Raw genomic sequence first — 18853 nt, forward strand, 5'->3', positions numbered from 1 at the left:
TGTGGGAGGGGCCCGAGACGGCAAGAAGGACAGCATGGACAGCTGAGTGAAGAGCCAACCCCAGGCACTCTTAAACTGTGAGGTGAGGAGGGGGGAGTGAGGGCTGCACACGGAGCTTCTGGATCTTCTCCTGTCTGACAGCAGAGATTGTTATTCTCACTCGTTTGCAGGATGTGCCGATTCCCCAACACTGCAGTTCCAGTCACTGAACTTTGCCTTATCTCTCTTTCTTTCTTCAACTAGTAATCACTCCCCTCCAGCCCTCAGCATGTTCTCTTCCTGTCACTTCACCTTCTTCTTTGGTCAACTTCTCCAACTGTCTGCATCTCTCTCTACCTTGTTAGCAGCAATTCTCCTGAAATGTTTTTCCTGTTACCTTTATCCCTTCTCTTCTCCTATCTGCTTAACCCCTCCATAAATCTGCACTACACAGGTCCCTGCAGCAGCCCCCCCCCCCTCCCCCTCAGCTCTGGACATTCCACACTCCCATATATCTGACACCCTTTCTATCCCAGTTTACTCCTCTAACTGTACTGTCCCTTTACTGTAGCCTTAGCACTTTCTCTGCACTCCTTCATGAACACATATTACTCTTACTACTTAGACCCCCACATATTCACTATTTTCTTATCGCTGATGCACCTTTTCCACGGGGCGGGCTCTGCCAGAAGTCCACCTGCTCAGTGCCTGAGGAGCAGGCAGATGGCTGGTCCGTTTCCAATCCGCTTATGCAGAGCCGCCACAGACACACCTTTTTCTTCTCAATAGGCAGTTGCATGTAAATGGACCGCCTGTCCGTTTAGACCGGACTGCCATGTAATCCCATCCACCAGACGAATGGAGAACTGATCCCCATCCGTCTGTTTTTAGCAGATTGGATTGGATGTAGGCAGATGTAAACAGGCACATGTCTGTTTACACCCGCCACTCCATAGGAAGAGAATGGAGGGTCCAGTCGGGTCTGCCTGAAAAACTGACAGTCTGACCCAATTAGTCCACTCATGTGAAAGGGGCCTAATAGTGGACTCACTCAGTGTGCTGCAGTTTGGGCGCAGTGTGATTGTATGAAAAGTTTACATGCGTTTTCACAAAGGTACATCAAATTCCTACATGCTGCATATTTGCTGTGCTTTCAGAAAACTCACTGCCTATTAGAATTCAATGGGAGCGCAGCTATAACTCCATCTAAAGCACACATACAATCCCACTGCGGCCAAACTGCAGCACACCAATGTGAGCCCACTATAAGGCTTGTGGTTTTCTTGACACACGCAGAAACACACTGGCCTTTAGTAGACACACAGCAGTGCCATTAATTGTTAAATGGCACCCCAACACATCTGCTAACCCAGGCATTTTCACACGCACCAAACCACATGGAGTCACATGGTGTCTCTATCTCAAAAGTGAGCTATCAGGGGTCTGTTTAGAGCCCTGATGTTTCACCAAATGGCTGTTAAACATGTAAAAAAAAGTCAATAAAAAAATTCTGTTTAAAAAATGTAAAATGTAAGGGCTTGCTTTGGTCTCTGAAGAGCAATCCACATTCAGATTGCTCTTCATAGATCATTTGACAAGTAGTGAGGAGGTGTTGTATTGCCTCTGCACTGCCTGCTTTAACCCTTTCAATTCTGCACTAGCATGCCATAACCATGTGCATTGCACGCAGTTGTGGGGCCCTTGTAGAGCAGCACCATTCACTTGAATGGGTCAAGTTAAGCAGGGGGTACAATTCATACTGCATGTCACTGGGATCAGTGGGAAGTGCCCTGGGTCCAGAGGAAGGGGCCCCTGGAGCGATGGAAAGGGGGGGGGGCCCTTCATGGTTCTTGCACCAGGGCCTTGAAGGTTCTAGTTACGCCTCTGCTCCCAACTGTCCCTGATTTCGAGGGACTGTCCCTCATTTTGAACATAGTCCCTCTGTCCCTCATTCCTCCTCATTTGTCCCTCATTTTGGAATGGTCTATATAGTTGTACTGTATATAAAATGCACTATTTATCTATCAAAAAGTGTTTCCCAGTGCTAAACCTTTCATCAATTTCTAAATTTGCATTTGCAAATTTTAAAAGCCAGTATAAAGGAATAGTAGTGGTAAATAAAAGCACTTGAGGGTTTAACCAATCATTTTTTTCTATAATTCTCCTTTAAAGGAGGTGTGGCAAGGGTGTGTCCTATTCCTACATACTTTTGCTAGTAGGTGTCCCTCATTACCATCTCAGAAAGTTGGGAGGTATGAAAATGTTAGTACACCACAGCCACTTTATAGATGTAAAATGACCTCACTGGCCATAAAGCATTGTGCTTTGAAAAGCACAGGAAAGCACCCCGCAGTGATGAGCCCTAAATATCTTCTTCACTCAGCATTTTCAAGTATCATACATTTTGCAAATGGCTGCACTGCACTACCTTTTCTGTACTATAAGTGGTAAAAAACTGGGGCTGGTTTTTAGGCCAGCTGTATGAACAGTGTTCTATTCTGTTCCTATGTTTGGGTTTCCTATGAAAGTTTCAGTTCATTTTCTCAATACCCATATATAGTGGTAGTTTAAAGTATATCTCTGGGCAAAACATTTTTATTTTTATCTTTAGTAGAGTGGGGAAGGGTGGAACCATCTGTCCATTTTTATTGATACAAAAACAATAAAGTGCTGCACTTCACTGTATACACTGTACACTGTATATAAATAATGTGCTGTTATACCCAAAATGAAACATGTAAAAAACATGTGTTAAATTATAAATTCAGTTAACGTGATAAGTATCCAGTGACAAAACCATAAAGTCTAATCAATGTCCATCCAACGTGTCCTTTATACTTAAATGAATTGTATAGCTACAGATAAATGTCTCTAAAAAATACAGTGTTTCTTCATCCAAATCTCAATATATGCTCCAGCAAACATGCATAGTGGACTCAAAAGAAATAGTAAACTATGGTATTTATTGCGGTCTGTGTCGCCATGTCCCCATTGGGTATATTCTCCTGATGGTATGGTACTGGTGGCCATTGTCACTGAAAATAAAAAGTGAGGGCAGATCCAAAATTTTAAATTTGTCCCCAGAACAAGGGATCATCTAAAAAGAACACCTATTCCAGGAGTACTAATAAGGTGGGGAATTTCCACTTAAGGACCAGCCTCGTTTTGGAATTTAGGTGTTTACATGTTTTTTTTTTTTTTTTTAAAGGTTAACTTTTTTTATTGTTTTTATAAACAGTATCAGTAATTGCTACACAGGTGTACAAGCACAGCGAATATTGCAGTATTCAAAGTTCAATACAGTGGACAGGTATACAGGTTGACATTATGCATCAATACATATAACACATCTCACAATACATTTCCTTGTTATCAGGGGTTAAGCTCTGACATTTACTGTATCATACCATTGTTGTGGTCTGTTATTAGGCAGGAGGTATAGTACTCTCTGAACTCACCCATGAGTTCCAAATTTTGGTGAACTTTTTGGGGCATCCTCTAGCTTCGTATGTCAGCTTATATAATGGTATAGCTTGGTTGACAATAGTGAGCCAGAGTTTTACAGTTGGAACAACATTGGATTTCCAGTGCATGGTTATTGTTTTTTTAGCATAAAACATCACTATACGTATAAAAGCTTGAACGTTTTTGGATAACTCTTCATCGTCAATATACCCCAACAGACATCTAAGAGGATTACAGATGTTCGGTATTTTAGCTATATTGCTGATAATGGCCGTAACCTCTGACCAAAATTGTCGTACCGGCGCGCACTCCCAAATTAAGTGGAAGAACGTGCCCTCAGCCGTCCTGCATCGAAGGCACAGGGAATTGGATGTTCTCTTAAGTTTAAATAGCAATTGCGGTGTGAAGTATGCTCTGTATAATAGCTTAGTCTGGATCACTTTATCCCTGGATGAGATGACGGAGGGGACCTGCACGGGAAGAATTTCCCCCCAAATCTCCTCCGTCAGCTCGGGTATGTCCGATTGCCATTTATGTTCAATAGCGGTGAGCCTAGTAGTAGTAGAATGTAATAGAGTCTTATAATAGGACGAAATTAGTTTGTCATGAGAGGGGTCAGTCAGTAAAAGCTTAAGTTGGGAAGGTTGCATCTTTGTATTATGAGGCCCAAATTGTGCAGCTGCAGTATGTCTTATCTGTAAATACTGAAAGTAGGCCGTGCTTGGGAGCCCAAAATCCCTCTGAAATTCCATAAAAGATCGGAATGTATTGTCTAGAAACAAGTGTGATATTGTTTTTACCCCTTTCTTTGCCCAGTATCCCCCGTCAGTTCTCTGGTTAAATTCTGGCAAACATGGGTTTCCCCATAATGGAGCATTAGGAGACAGGACAGCCCTGGAACTGGGGGGTAGTAGTTTAGAAATTTTAAAAATCTGCAGTGTCATGGCCAGAACCTTTACTCCCTCCCTCCCCCTAAGTGACATGGGATGTATTAGGTTTTGGAGGGATTCATATGAGGTGAGGATGGCTGCCTCAAGAGCAGTAGCTGCATTGTTGGCCTCTGGAAAGAACCACCAATGGGCATGTGCTAGTTGTGAGGCGATATAATATGTTTGGAGACATGGGAGTGCCGTTTACATGTTTAAAACAGTTTTTTTGGCTAGAAAATTACTTAGAACCCCCAAACATTATATATTGGTTTTTTTCTAACACCCTAGAGAATAAAATGGCAGTCATTACATTACTTTTTTTCACACCGTATTTGCGCAGCGGTCTTACAAGCACACTTTTTTTGGAAAAAATTCACTTTTTTGAATAAAAAAATAAGACACCAGTAAAGTTAGCCCAATTTTTTTTTATATTGTGAAAGATAATGTTACGCCGAGTAAATTGATACCCAACATGTCACGCTTCAAAATTGCACCCGCTCGTGGAGTGACGTCAAACTTTTACCCTCAAAAATCTCCATAGGCGACATTTAAAAAATTCTACAGGTTGCATGTTTTGCGTTACAGAGGAGGTCTAGGGCTAGAATTATTGCTCTCGCTCTAACGATCGCGGTGATACCTCACATGTGTGGTTTGACCACTGTTTTCATATGCGGGCGCTACTCAAGTTTGCGTTCGCTTCTGCGCGCAAGCTCGTCGGGACGGGGCATTTTTAAAAAATTTATTTTTTAGTTTTCTTATTTATTTTACATGATTTTATTTATTTTTACACTGTTTAAAAAAAATTGTGTCACTTTTATTCCTACTACAAGGAATGTAAACATCCCTTGTAATAGAAAAAAACATGACAGGTCCTCTTAAATATGAGATCTCATATTTACACTAAAATGCAATTAAAAAAAAAAAAAAAAAGTTATTTAAAAAAATGACATTGAAAAAAATGTGCCTTTAAGACGTATGGGCGGAAGTGATGTTTTGACGTCGCTTCCGCCCTGCAGTGTCATGGAGATGGGTGGGCGCCATTTTCCCCTCACTTGTCTCCATGCACAGCTAGGGAAAGGAGGCAATTGCCTCCGCTTCTGCCGACGGCTCTGGTAAGCCGCAGAGGGCACCGGATCGTTGCGGGAGGGGGGGGGCCCTTTCCCGCCACCAATAAAATTGATCTTGCGGCGAATCCGCCACAGAGACCAATTTTATCTTGTAGCTGACCGCCGGCTGAAAATGGGGATACCGGGGTTATGGCAGCTAGCTGCTGCCACAACAACGATATCAGCCGCCAAACTTAGGACGTATATGTACATGCGGCGGTCGGCAAGTGGTTAAGCCTCATACAGACGATCGGATTATTGGCCAACAAAACTGTGGACTTTTGTCAGAAGAGCGTTGGCCCAGACTTGTCTTGCATACACACAGCCACACAATTGTTGGCCAACAATTATGAACGTAGTGACGTACTGCATTGTATTTCAGCTCTTTAGCACCACCCTTTGGGCTCCTTCTGCTAATTTCGTGTTAGTAGACGTTTGGTCAGTGTTGATTTGCACTTTTCATTTCGCGCTATTCAGTTTCTGAACGGCCATTCGTCAACCAGCCATGTTGAGGAAGCAGAGGAGATAACGTGTTATTTATTATTGGCCTTGCAATTATTGCTTTGACATTATTTTTTTGGTTGAATAATGATTTGATTTGGTATATTTTCTATATTTTTGGATGCCTAGAATGCACTTTTTGGTTAAGTTCTATTGGCAGATAGCATGTCTAATTTTATATGTTTTCTTTTTTTAATGCACAATAAAAAATTGTGGAGAATAATACTTGGCTCTGTGTTTAAATGACAGTTTGGGAGTAGGCAGTTACATTTAAAAAAAATGTAAAATTGACAAGGGACACCAACATAGTTGTATCTTTGATATTAAAAACTACGGGATAATGGTGTTGTGGTAACTTGCCCAAAAAAAAAAAAAAAAAAAAAAAAAAAAAAAGCATTCTTGATATCACTAGAAAAAAAAAAGCCTAGTGCGCATGCGCGCGGCGCCGGAGCAGGACATGTTGTGACCGTGCTCCGCAAGCCCCGACCTGAAAGAAGCTACAAACAGCCAAACGGGACGCCCGGATCACCACCGGACAGTCAGCCCATATCCCGGGAGCGGATCATGAGGCGGGGGACCGCGGGGAGCTCAAAAAAAGGGAAAAAACAGCCACAACAGCCCCGCTCCACTCGGGCCCAGCAGCAGTCTCCTCAGCCTAAGATGGCGGCGGCGAAACAGAAGGGAGTACATGGAGGAGAATACCGAGCGGAGGGACAGACACCAGTGCCCGGTAAGGTGCAGGGGACGGAGGAGGAGGGGTGGGATATCCCCCGATCCCAGCAACATTCCCCACAGCTAGCGCCTCCATTACACCAGAGGGCCCAGGGGAAGATTGGCGCTCCAGCACAACAGCCAAGGCCTTCCATCACACAGATGGCGCCACAGCAATACACCCACTCGCATCCAGAAACATCCATGGATGGTTTGAGACGAGACCCCTTCTCATCCCAGTCCCAGGAAGAACCACTGACCCCCAGACAAGCCTGTTTGGATATGTCCCCCCTGTCAGTTTCCCCAGACAGAGCGGTGCAGTTTAATAACTCTCCTGCCTCATCTACAGACAGACACATGGCAGAAATAGCAGAGATAGCACTGAGTCAAAATAGCTCAATACAACCTCAAACATCAGAGCCCACTGCTTACTCAGGAGATGCCGTCCTACTTGCTAGATTTTCTGCCCTCCTTCAACAGGAACTTTCCAAAGCTTGCACAATTATAACTACTGGGATAAAAGATGATTTCCAAACCATAGGAGAGAGGCTAGACACCATAGAATCCAAAATGGATGGTACTGTAAAAAGAGTTAACCAAAATTCCAGAATGTTATCATCACTACAAGACCAATTGGATCAAGCCAATGCGAAAATCGAGGACCTGGAAAATAGGTCGAGAAGATATAATTTTCGCGTGCGCGGTCTTCCCGAATCAATAACTGATATGGAAGGTATTGTTCATGCTCTGATGAAGGATCTAATACCCGACATTGCACCACACCAGCTGGAACTAGATAGAGTCCATAGAGCCCTCACGGCTCCCAGACCAGATGGGTTGCCCCGCTATGTGATAGTCAAACCACACTTTTATCGGGTTAAAGAAAAAATAATGTTGGAAGCAAGAAACAAAGGTGATATTTCGCTACAAGGAAGTAAAGTACAGATCTTTGCCGACATATCACAGGCGACGATCCAGAAGAGAAGACAACTGAAACCCCTGCTGACACACCTGATTAATCATCAGATCAAGTATCGCTGGTCTTTTCCATTCAGACTGTCCTTTACGTACAGAGGGAAGACGCATTCATTCGCAAGTTTCCAGTCGGGAGAGGAGTTACTTCTAGAATTGGGAATAATCAATAGAGATTCACATCACCCCGACTCCCCAAATAATGATGGTCGTCCGGTCTCGCCCCTGTGGTCTCAACAGAGAAGATCTACTACAAGGAAGTCGCACCCTTTCACCTGAACGCCCAACAAAATCTTTCATAGATCATCACCCACACCGCTCAGGCAAAACCTGCCAGACTTTGATCAAAACCTACTGAAGAATTCCTACCTGTTGACTACAGACTGCCTTAATGCCTAATCAGGCGAACACTATGATAGAAAACCGGCCCCCTTCTTTTTTTTTTTTTCCTCCCTTTTTGACAAGCTACGTTTGATTCCTTGCCCCCCCCCCCTCCTTTATCTAATTTTTTGCCACTGCTCTTCTTTTTGGAACTTCCCTTCCCCCCTCCAAATTTTTGCCCCCCCCCTTTTTTTTTTTTTCTTTCCCTCAGTCCCTCTCAGTTACTGCACAAGGAAGGTCGGGGCAGTACCGCATGCCACTCCTAGTGAACTTGCCTCTACTTCCCGAGTGGAGGCAACTTTACAATATAATGGGGTTGAATATCCCCGAGTTCGCACTGACAAACGGTGCGAAGGTTATTTTTTACCTAATAGCACTGTTGAATTGTTATTGTTATAGTTTAAAGAATGAAGCGCAATATGTCTCTAACTCTATTTCTTCCCTTCTTTTCCTCCTAACCCCTCTCTCTCTTGGTGCACTCCTGATACAGAAACGGGTTCCTTATACACATCGGAGAAGACCTCTAAAACGTGAGTACGGTTTACCGAACACTTATGACCGATAGATCCTCTACTAAATTCACTATATTAACACATAATGTACAGGGTTTGAACTCCCCAGTTAAACGAACCAAAGCCTTCCAACAATACCATAAAATGAGAATTGATATCTTACTACTTCAAGAGACACATTTTTCGAAAACATCTGCCCCTAAATACTTGCATGCACGATACCCCACGTTTTTTGTGTCAAACGGACCGGACAAAAAACGGGGAGTAGCAATCTGCATAGCAAAACATATACCATTTTCACCCACTAACATCATTCGGGACAAAGAAGGACGTTATATTATGGCTAAGGGGAAAATACATGATAAGGTAGTTACACTGCTCTCTTACTACGCCCCTAACACAGGACAAAAACAGTTCCTACGCACAATGTTAACAACAATAATGCCACATGTGGAGGGACACGTGATCCTAGGTGGAGATAGCAATACTTCTTTAGATCAAATCCTAGATAAATCCAACCCAGGCAAAACGTTCCTAAAACACACCCCGAAACAAAGTGGAGAGATTGCCCGCCTGCTCCATAGTTATGATCTGATTGACATATGGAGAAATGCCCATCCCACGTCCAGAGACTTTACATTCTATTCCCATGTTCACAAAACATACTCCCGAATAGACCATTTATTTACACTCTCCCCGCTACTTTCATTTATTTCATCGACCAAAATCATCCCCATGGCCTGGTCAGACCATTCTTCAATACAAATCACTCTTACCGATCTATGGTCAAAATCTCAACCGTCGTCGTGGCGATTAAATGAATCCTTATTGAATGACCCTATTATTGCGACGGAAACAGAGCTAGCTCTTAAGGAATACTTCCGAAACAATCTTTCCTCATCCCCTTCCCCTATTATAACATGGGCGGCACACAAGGCCACCATCCGCGGTAAGCTGATTCAGCTTGCCTCTAGAGCGAAACGAGAGCGCAAACTCACGATAAAACAACAAACGGAAGAACTTCAACGCCTCACGCAGGAACAAAAGACCAATCAAACCATTGATCTCAGAGATCAGATCGATACAGCTCGCACAGCCCTAAATCTGAGCCTTACCACAAAAGCGGAAAAAAAAATAAGATGGTCCAGACATAGATACCATGGGAGATAAACCTAATAAACTTCTAGCTCGGAAACTAACCCCTAGACCATACACACCAGCCCTACCTAAATTACGTTTACATAATGGTCAGCTTACACAGAACCCACAGCTAATACTACAAGAATTTTTTTCTTTTACTCTAAATTGTATGATACCCCTACACCTCTACATGAAACCAAAGCAGAGGAATTCCTCAGTGACATTACATTACCCACATTGGAACGGGACCACACAGAGCTAATGGAGGCGGAGTTCACAGCAGGGGAAGTGGCCGCAGCTATTAAACACATAAACCCTTCCAAAGCACCGGGTCCTGATGGTTTTTCTGGACATTACTACAGAAAATACACTGAAATACTAGTCCCCCATTTATGCTCTTTTTTTAATGAAATAAGAAAAGGAAACCCACTTCCAACACATGAAAATAATGCCTATATCCATATAATACCAAAACCAAATAAAGATCTTGGAGATTGCGCAAATTACCGCCCAATATCACTAATTAATTTAGACTTAAAGATAATGACAAAGATTTTGGCCACTCGAATGAATTCGTTTATATCCAAATATATTCACCCAGACCAGGTGGGATTCGTCCCCAATCGCCAGGCCTCAGACCAAACTAGAAGAATTATCAACATAATATCTGCCCTGAACTCAGGGTGGGATGGGGGGGGCCAGAGGGGAGCACTTTTGGTCTCCCTGGACTTACACAAGGCCTTTGACTCCCTATCATGGGACTATCTATTTTTCATAATGAAACGCTATGGGTTTGGACCGAATTTCCTGAAGACACTAGAAAACATTTATCATACTCCCACAGCACACCTAGTTGTCAAGGGTTTCCGGTCTCAGCCAATAGACATACACAGAGGAACCAGACAGGGATGTCCACTATCCCCCTTGTTGTTCATTCTAGCATTAGAACCATTAGCTATAAAGATACGAGCCCATCCAGACATACAGGGAGTGAAGAGTGGCGACAGGGAACATAAGTGCGCGTTGTTTGCTGATGATCTGCTGCTGCTCCTCTCCTCCCCGATCACCACACTACCCACCTTGCACATGCTACTAACACAATTCACGTTAATCTCAGGCTTAAAAGTGAATCATTCGAAATCCCAAGCCCTAAACGTACTGCTACCAACGCACATAATCCGCGCTTTACGAAATTCATATACATTTAAGTGGAAAGATACAGCTCTCCCATATTTAGGTATCTTCCTTACCCCATCACTAGCCACATTATACAAATATAATTACCCCTCCTTGTTCAAAAAATTATTAGAGGATCTCAAACGATGGTCAAACAACCCCCCATCTTGGTTCGGTCGACTGTACTCAGTAAAAATGACTATTCTTCCGAAGGTATTATACTTGTTCAGGACTCTTCCCATAGCAATAGATAGAGCAGACCTAGCGAGGTTCCAGAATAAACTCCTGGAATTTATCTGGGGGAACAAGAGACCCAGGGTGAATAGACGAACATTATACACCCCCAAATTACAAGGTGGACTGGGAGTACCAGACCTGATAAAATATTATCACGCAGCGCAATTATCTCAGCTAACACGATTCCATACCCGACAATCAAACCCACTTTGGATGATAACGGAAACAGCGTTATTTCCCAATAAGGAGATCAGCCACCTAATGTGGATGAAACCGAAGGACAGACCGACAATAATGTGTCCGACACTGTCCTTTTCATTAGATCTGTGGGATAGACTGGCAACTACCTATAAGTTTAAATCTCCTCATACTCCATTGGCCCCATTACTGAATAATCCTATGTTCGCCCTGGGTCTCCGTCCCCACGAATTTAAATGGTGGACCAACAAGGGATTATTACGGATTGGCGATCTATGCGACCACAGAGGGGTTATGTCAAAACAGGTTCTTCAGGAAAAGTACCAACTACCGAATACAGAAATATACCGCTATTCCCAGATAGCGCACTTCTTAACTACACTGAACCGTGGTTCAGATTTAACTAAATCCACCCAAATGGAAAATTTCTGCAGAACCATAGACAAACACTCGGGCCACATTTCATTGATATATGGTATTTTATCATCATCCTCTCAGAAATTGTTTTATATGAAAAAATGGGAGCAAGATACAGGTATCAGCCTAACAGCTGAAGAATGGCACAAAATGTCTCTCCAGGCCTCCAAATCATATATTAATACCTCTTTGATAGAGGCAAACTACAAAGTTCTGATGAGATGGTATATGGTCCCAGTGAAAGTGGCAGCTTTTGTTCCGGGTGCCTCCCCGCAGTGCTTTAGAGGATGCAACAGCGAAGGCACCATGATACACACATGGTGGTCCTGCCCAAAAGTGCGTAGATTTTGGATCCGTACATACAACTTTATATATTCATTAACCCAAGTGAACTTAATCAAGTCACCCTTGCAGGCACTGTTGGGACACCCAGTGGACGGAGCATCGAAACACATGCGAAAACTCATAAATTTTGTATTTGTTGCAGCGAGAATAGCGATAGCTAAATCATGGAAGTCTCCAACGATCCCCTTTTATCTTATAAAATCTAAACTGTCATGGATTATGGTTAACGAACGTCTTTCTGCTATCTTAAATGACAAAATGCATTTGTTTGAAAGAATATGGGACCCTTGGATAAAATATATCTCGAATACATAATGCGATGGGATACCTAGAAATCCCTCGCTCTAAGACAGGAGTGCACCTCCCCCCCCCCTTCTTCTTTCTACCCTCTACTTCTCACTTTCCTATCTTTTTCTTTCTTGTTACCTTATTAAATATAATAAGCCCCAAAGAGTATAGGGTTGATCGAAGCCCTAGGGCCGTTATTGGAGGATCATTTACAGGTTACACCAAGTTGAGGAGCTGGGGAGTGAGAATTCTCCTCCAGAGACTCCTCAAGCTATGCATGAAACACAATAAGGAATTAATAACCATATGGAATTATCTGTTGTGTAACCTCCCTATCTCTTTCATTTTGTTCCTTTTATTTTTTCTTTGATTATTTTGTATAAACGTCTTGTTATTGGTTCTTACACCTTAAACAAAACATGTAAAACTTTAATCTTATATCTTTTGTAAAATCTTGAATAAAAATATTGGAAAAGAAAAAAAAAGCCTTTGAAAATCTGTTTGCAATAACTCCATCAGTATCACCAGCAAAGCAGCTTCATTATTATCCCATTAAAGAAGAAAAGAATTGTGCGCTGCATTTCGAGATTTCATAATATGCCATGTCACAAATGTTAATTCTCCATTACGAATGCTAGTTTACAAGACCGACTGCTTCTGGTTCCGACGGACTTGTGTACACACGCTCGGAAAATCTGACAACACACATTTGTCCGCGGAAAATTTATAAACCTGCCATCCAACATTTGTCCAAGGAAAGTTGGCCAACAATTGTCCAATGGAGCATACACATGGTGGGATTTTCCGCCAACAGCCTGTCATCACACATTTCCCCTCGGAAAATCCGATCGTGTGTAGGAGGCTTTACTTTGGGAGAGTTTCTTTAAATTCCTATTGCATCTCTGGGACAAGAAGTGAAGGGAAATTTACCCATTTGTACAGAAAGCAAAAAAAACAAAAAACACCTAATAGGGGGTTTAGCTCTTCCCTACCCTATCGAAAACTATAACAAAAAGTTATATATACACTTTAGAATATTTAGCTGAGTTGGTTATAGAAATAAAGGACCTGAACTCCATTTAACAAAGCCAGCTTATATTGTTGAGCCAATACCAAGACTTGAGACTTAAGCAGCTGTCTTTGTGACGGAGAATATTGTTCTTCGTCAGAATGTTGGGCCATATTTCTTAGTGACAGAGAAGCCTAGGCATTTCAGGTCCAGATGTGGTTTATGCTGACAAAAACTTGATCTGATTTTGCTGATACTGTAATAAGCATACTGTTCTATTGTAAGCCAAATATTCACAGCACAAAATGTAAGGCGTGTTAAAATATAAAGTCAGCTATTAGTACGTTCTGATTTTTGTTTATCAGTGTGTTGGGTTTTGTACACTTGTCTTGTATAGACAAGGTTCCCTGCACTCCTGATCTCTGGAAGAATTTAGCTGCATCTGGTGTAGATAAGCTTTGTTCCCGGCCTCATTTTCCCTTTGCACCTCTGCACTCTCCCTTCAGGAATGCGCTGAGCTGAGCATTTCAGCTAAATCTTCCACTTTAGAAATTGTATGCAAAATCTCCCAAGGGAAAAATTCCCCAACAAGCCAGTGAGGGGAGGAGGTGGGGTGAACAGAACACAGACTGGATGATCCGTGAAAGGGGGGGGCTGACACATGGGTGTAAAATAAACACAGAGCACACATTTTACATGGAAGAACAGATAGGCAGGTGCAGAATATGGTATACATCAAGGTCAAATTATACTTTGTTGCGTAAACGCTGTAGGCTGTCTTCCATCACTGCAGCTGGATGAGATTGGGTAAAATAGGTTACTTGAGTCCATGGACGTGAGTGTACAGGACAAGATGTTAAGGGCAAAGTCTGCAAGGCACATTTAGCTGACATGATGCATTTTGTTTGGTCTGGTAGTTTCAATAGTACGTACAAAATAGAAACACTCCACAGAGGCTAATATTTTTTAAATGATCTGTTCCTTATTGTAATTTGTTGTAGAATAAAAAACACCATTGAGGTGATATCACATGATGTGTAGCCATGGTGTTGCAGCTAATAACAAACAATCCTCCAAATCACCCCACTGCCAGACTTCATACATCACTTCCAGAGACAATGAACAGTCTTTTGCAAGCTTTGTTTTTGTTTTTTATTGGGGGGTACAACTTGGATAGGAATATGGGATGCCCATAGGATAAGTTATTGCCATCATATTTAAGGATTTTAGTACACTTTGATTAAAAGTAGAGCCAGAAGATATATTGTGCATATTTAGGTATGGATCTCCTCCTGCATCTCCATGCAGACTGTTGTTACTCCTGCGGCTCAACCTCTGCAGACTATTCCATCTAATGCTGCGTACACACAACCGGACTTTCCGTCAGAGTAGACTCTGGCGGTCTTTCCGATGGAGCTCCGACGGAGTTCCGCTGAAACGGACTTGCCTACACACCATCACACCAAAGTCCGTTTGTTTAGAACGCGGTGACGTACGACGGGACTAGAAAAAGGAAGTTCAATAGCCAGTAGCCAATAGCTGCCCTTGCGTCGTTTTTGGTCTGTTGGACTAGCATACAGACGAACGGTTTTCCTGATAGGGATTGAGTCCATCGGAAAGATTTGAAATGTGTTCTATTTCTAGGTCCATCAGAATTTTAGAAAGAAAAAGTCTGATGAAGCCCACACACGATCGGAATGTCCGACAGAATGGTTCCGTCTGACCTTTTCTGCCGGAAAGTCCGGTCGTGTGTACGTGGCATAAGAATTCCCTGCCATCCGACTGTGTGATGGCTGAGACATCACTAATGACCGTGTAAAAGCAATGTTCTTAGATCTTTTTCACCTCCTGCCCATAACTTGTTTCCTCCTGTACACTTGGTTCCTCCTACACAAACTTGCAGTTACTGTATTGAAATATGACACATCCTCTTCTATTGAATAGTAGGGGCCCACTCTGGATAAGCCTCCCTTCTATGGCTCTTGTTGCTCGCTGCCACTAGGCCTGAGGCCTGCAGAACCTCTCCTTGGAGGCCCAGTGGGTTAAAAGCATATCTTCTAGGAAATATGGACTACTGTTCCCAGCCAGCCCAACTTGCAAATCATGTGCCCGCAGGCAGCATCGACTTAACACAGATCCCCACAGTCTCTTTTCTGATCCAGGACTCCCCATCATCCACCTTGTGTATTGATGAAGACTCCACTAGTGACCGTGTACTAGCAGAGTTCCCTTCACAGACTCCTTGGCACTCCAGCCCTTGGCACTTCAGCCCTTGGCACCTCCAGCCCCACTGTGGTAACACTCACCGAACTTCCAACAGCCCTGAGTCCTTGATAAGGAACTTTGACTGGACCATGCGTACCGCCAGTTTCATCTGCCTTTCTGCTCCAGGAGTCCCTTGCCATCCGAACGTGTGGTGGCAGAGACATTGCCAATGACCGTGTAGAGGCAATGTTCCCTCACAGCTCATCCCCGGGCCTCTCCTGCATTCGGCGCACCCCCCCTCAGAAGGGGATGGCCTCCTGCGACTAACATGCCATTCCTCACTTCACCAAGCCGGCTCTCCCCCTGTGGAGAATCACCTCAGCTTATATATGAGGCCCGCCCCCTGCCATCTCAATGTAGATTTGTCAGGGCTCACACACAAGCTGCCTGCCACTCTAGTTCCAGGCCCAAACCCCTTTCCAGAACATAACACAATTACTTGTATCCTCTGATCAAACACATTATCTCTTTTCATCATGTTTTTGTCATGACTGTTATTTTCTTCTTATAGACAAGTTTATTCACTCTCTAAAACTCCTGAAGAAACGGATTCCTCTGGGAAACACGTCGAGAGAAAAGATTTGGATACATGTTATGTGATAGGTCATAAGTATCAGCCTTTTGCCTTCACTGTACTATTATCCAGCCAATAGAGAACACTTTCTGTGCCTTATTGTGGAACATCTCCTTGCTTTTATATGTGTTTTATCTTTTATAGATTTATCTATGTATTTTCCTTGTATGTCCTTGTACAGTACCATTAAAGTCCATGATAGCCTCCAAAAAAATATTTTCTTCATACTTGTATCCTCTGTTTTAGCGAGATATTCAGTACATTATGTCAGTTTTTTTTATTATAATTCTAAATACCTTTTGCACAGCTCCTCTGTGCGGTCACATGACCTCCATCTGCTGGCTGACATCATTGGGGAATCTCAGCCCCTCCCGCTAGGGTTCTTATATCGAGGAAGGAGAGCAGAGGGAGATCACGTGACTGCACAGTGGAGCTGTGGGAAAGGGTATTTAAAGAGGAACTGCAGGGGGGGGTCCAGAGGTAGAGATAGCGCGGAACATATTCCAGAGGGTAGTATTGGGGGCATTAGTAATAGGTTGACCAAAGCACATAAACCCAAGGTAAGTATAGTAGCAAGTCCTAGTTGCAATCTCGGAACACCCAATAAGAGGATAAAATACGACCGGTCTAAACTGCGTGGCATGTTCACCAATGCCAGGAGCATGACGGACAAGATGGGTGAACTAGAGATACTGTTGTACGTGGAGGATTTGGATTTTGTGGGAATTTCAGAGACCTGGTTCAACAGCTCTCATGATTGGCTGGCAACCATTCAAGGGTATACCCTTTATCGCAAGGCTAGAGAGGGTAAAAAAGGGGGAGGGGTATGCCTATATATCAAGAATAATGTACAAGTGAATGTGAGAGATGACATCACTAAGGGAGCTAGGGAGGAGGTGGAATCCTTATACAGTAAAAAAAAAGGGGATGGTTAGGGTGCTCAGAACTTCAAAATAAAACAATGTCTCTATGCAAAAGTCCAATAATAATGGTGGTGGCAATAATATGGAGGTTTCTTCAGTACTTATGGTTGCAGCTTACAGAATGAAGCAGTTTCTATAAAAACACAAACAAAGAAAAGGCGCCTCTAAGTGCAGAAGTAGACACATTTTTATATCCCCAACGGGATTAAAAACACTTACAAGATAAGAAGGCAAAAACGGCACATCATGAAAATACGTGGGAGGATGCGTTCTGCGGCATTGGAAGGGGTCACAGCAGAAGAAAGTCCCCAGGCTGTTCGTGTGTAATCACAGCGGATCCAGTCACAGTCAGCAGCAGAGTGTCTAAGACGCTGGAACGCCGGTGGAACTGACATAATCCAAGGAGAGGAAGAGAAGACCCGGAAGTGATGTCAGCGCTGAGGGACAACAAACCAGCCTGGACCGCAGCTCAGAGCGGATGAGGTCATAAGAAAGGGACGCGTTTCGTAACTCTAGATGGTTCCTTTATCAACCTATGACAATGGGAATAGCTGTACACAATTTATATTCTATGGGCTGGCCATGGGCGGGAACAATAGCGGGAAAAGAGGAAGTGGACAGTATAAAATAGCGTTCTTAAGAAGAAAAAAAATGTGTGTAGAAAAATGTATGTATAAAAATGTGTTTAACAATTTAAAATAAAATAAAATAAATATATAATAAAGGAATTATAAAAAGATGAAAATGTTTAAAATTGTTAGGAAATTAGAGAGCCCATATAAATAGAGAAAGCCAACAGCAATCAATGAGATATAAATGTGTATGAATAAATGTGTGGTGCAGGCTAGTAGATAATTGTGTAAGCCTATGCATACACACACACATACACATATATGCACATACACACTAGAGTTTTGCATATCATGAGTAGGGATGAGCCAAACACCCCCCCTGTTCGGTTCGCACCAGAACTTGCGAACAGGCAAAAAATTTGTTCGAACACGCGAACACCGTTAAAGTCTATGGGACACGAACATGAATAATCAAAAGTGCTAATTTTAAAGGCTTATATGCAAGTTATTGTCATGAAAAGTGTTTGGGGACCTGGGTCCTGCCCCAGGGGACATGGATCAATGCAAAAAAAAGTTTTAAAAATGGCCGTTTTTTCGGGAGCAGTGATTTTAATAATGCTTAAAGTGAAACAATAAAAGTGTAATATTCCTTTAAATTCCGTACCTGGGGGGTGTCTATAGTATGCCTGTAAAGGGGCGCATGTTTCCCGTGTTTAGAGCAGTCTGACAGCAAAATGACATTTCAAAGGTAAAAAAAGTCATTTAAAACTACTCGCGGCTATTACTGAATTGCCAGTCGGACAATACACATAAAAGTTCATTGATAAAAACGGCATGGGAATTCCCCACAGGGGAACCCCCGAACCAAAATTTAAAAAAAAAATGACGTGGGGGGGTCCCCCTAAATTCCATACCAGGCCCTTCAGGTCTGGTATGGATATTAAGGGGAACCCCGGACAACATTTTTTTTTAAAAATGGCGTGGGGTCCCCCTCAAAATCTATACCAGACCCTTATCCGAGCACGCAACCTGGCAGGCCGCAGGAAAAGAGGGGGGGGGGGGGACGAGAGAGCGCCCCCCTGAACCGTACCAGGCCACATGCCCTCAACATTGGGAGGGTGCTTTGGGGTAGCCCCCCAAAACACCTTGTCCC

At 43.0% G+C, this 18853-nt stretch overlaps 1 protein-coding gene across 1 annotated transcript in view; it reads right to left on the minus strand.

Moving 5' to 3' along the window:
* The window catches only part of ADAMTS10 (ADAM metallopeptidase with thrombospondin type 1 motif 10), a 272206-nt gene that overhangs the window by 57487 nt on the left and 195866 nt on the right, over positions 1-18853 (minus strand). The window lies entirely within an intron of this gene.

The sequence above is a fragment of the Aquarana catesbeiana genome, linkage group LG01, assembly GCF_042186555.1.
Source record: "Aquarana catesbeiana isolate 2022-GZ linkage group LG01, ASM4218655v1, whole genome shotgun sequence".
Taxonomy (NCBI): Eukaryota; Metazoa; Chordata; class Amphibia; order Anura; family Ranidae; genus Aquarana; species Aquarana catesbeiana.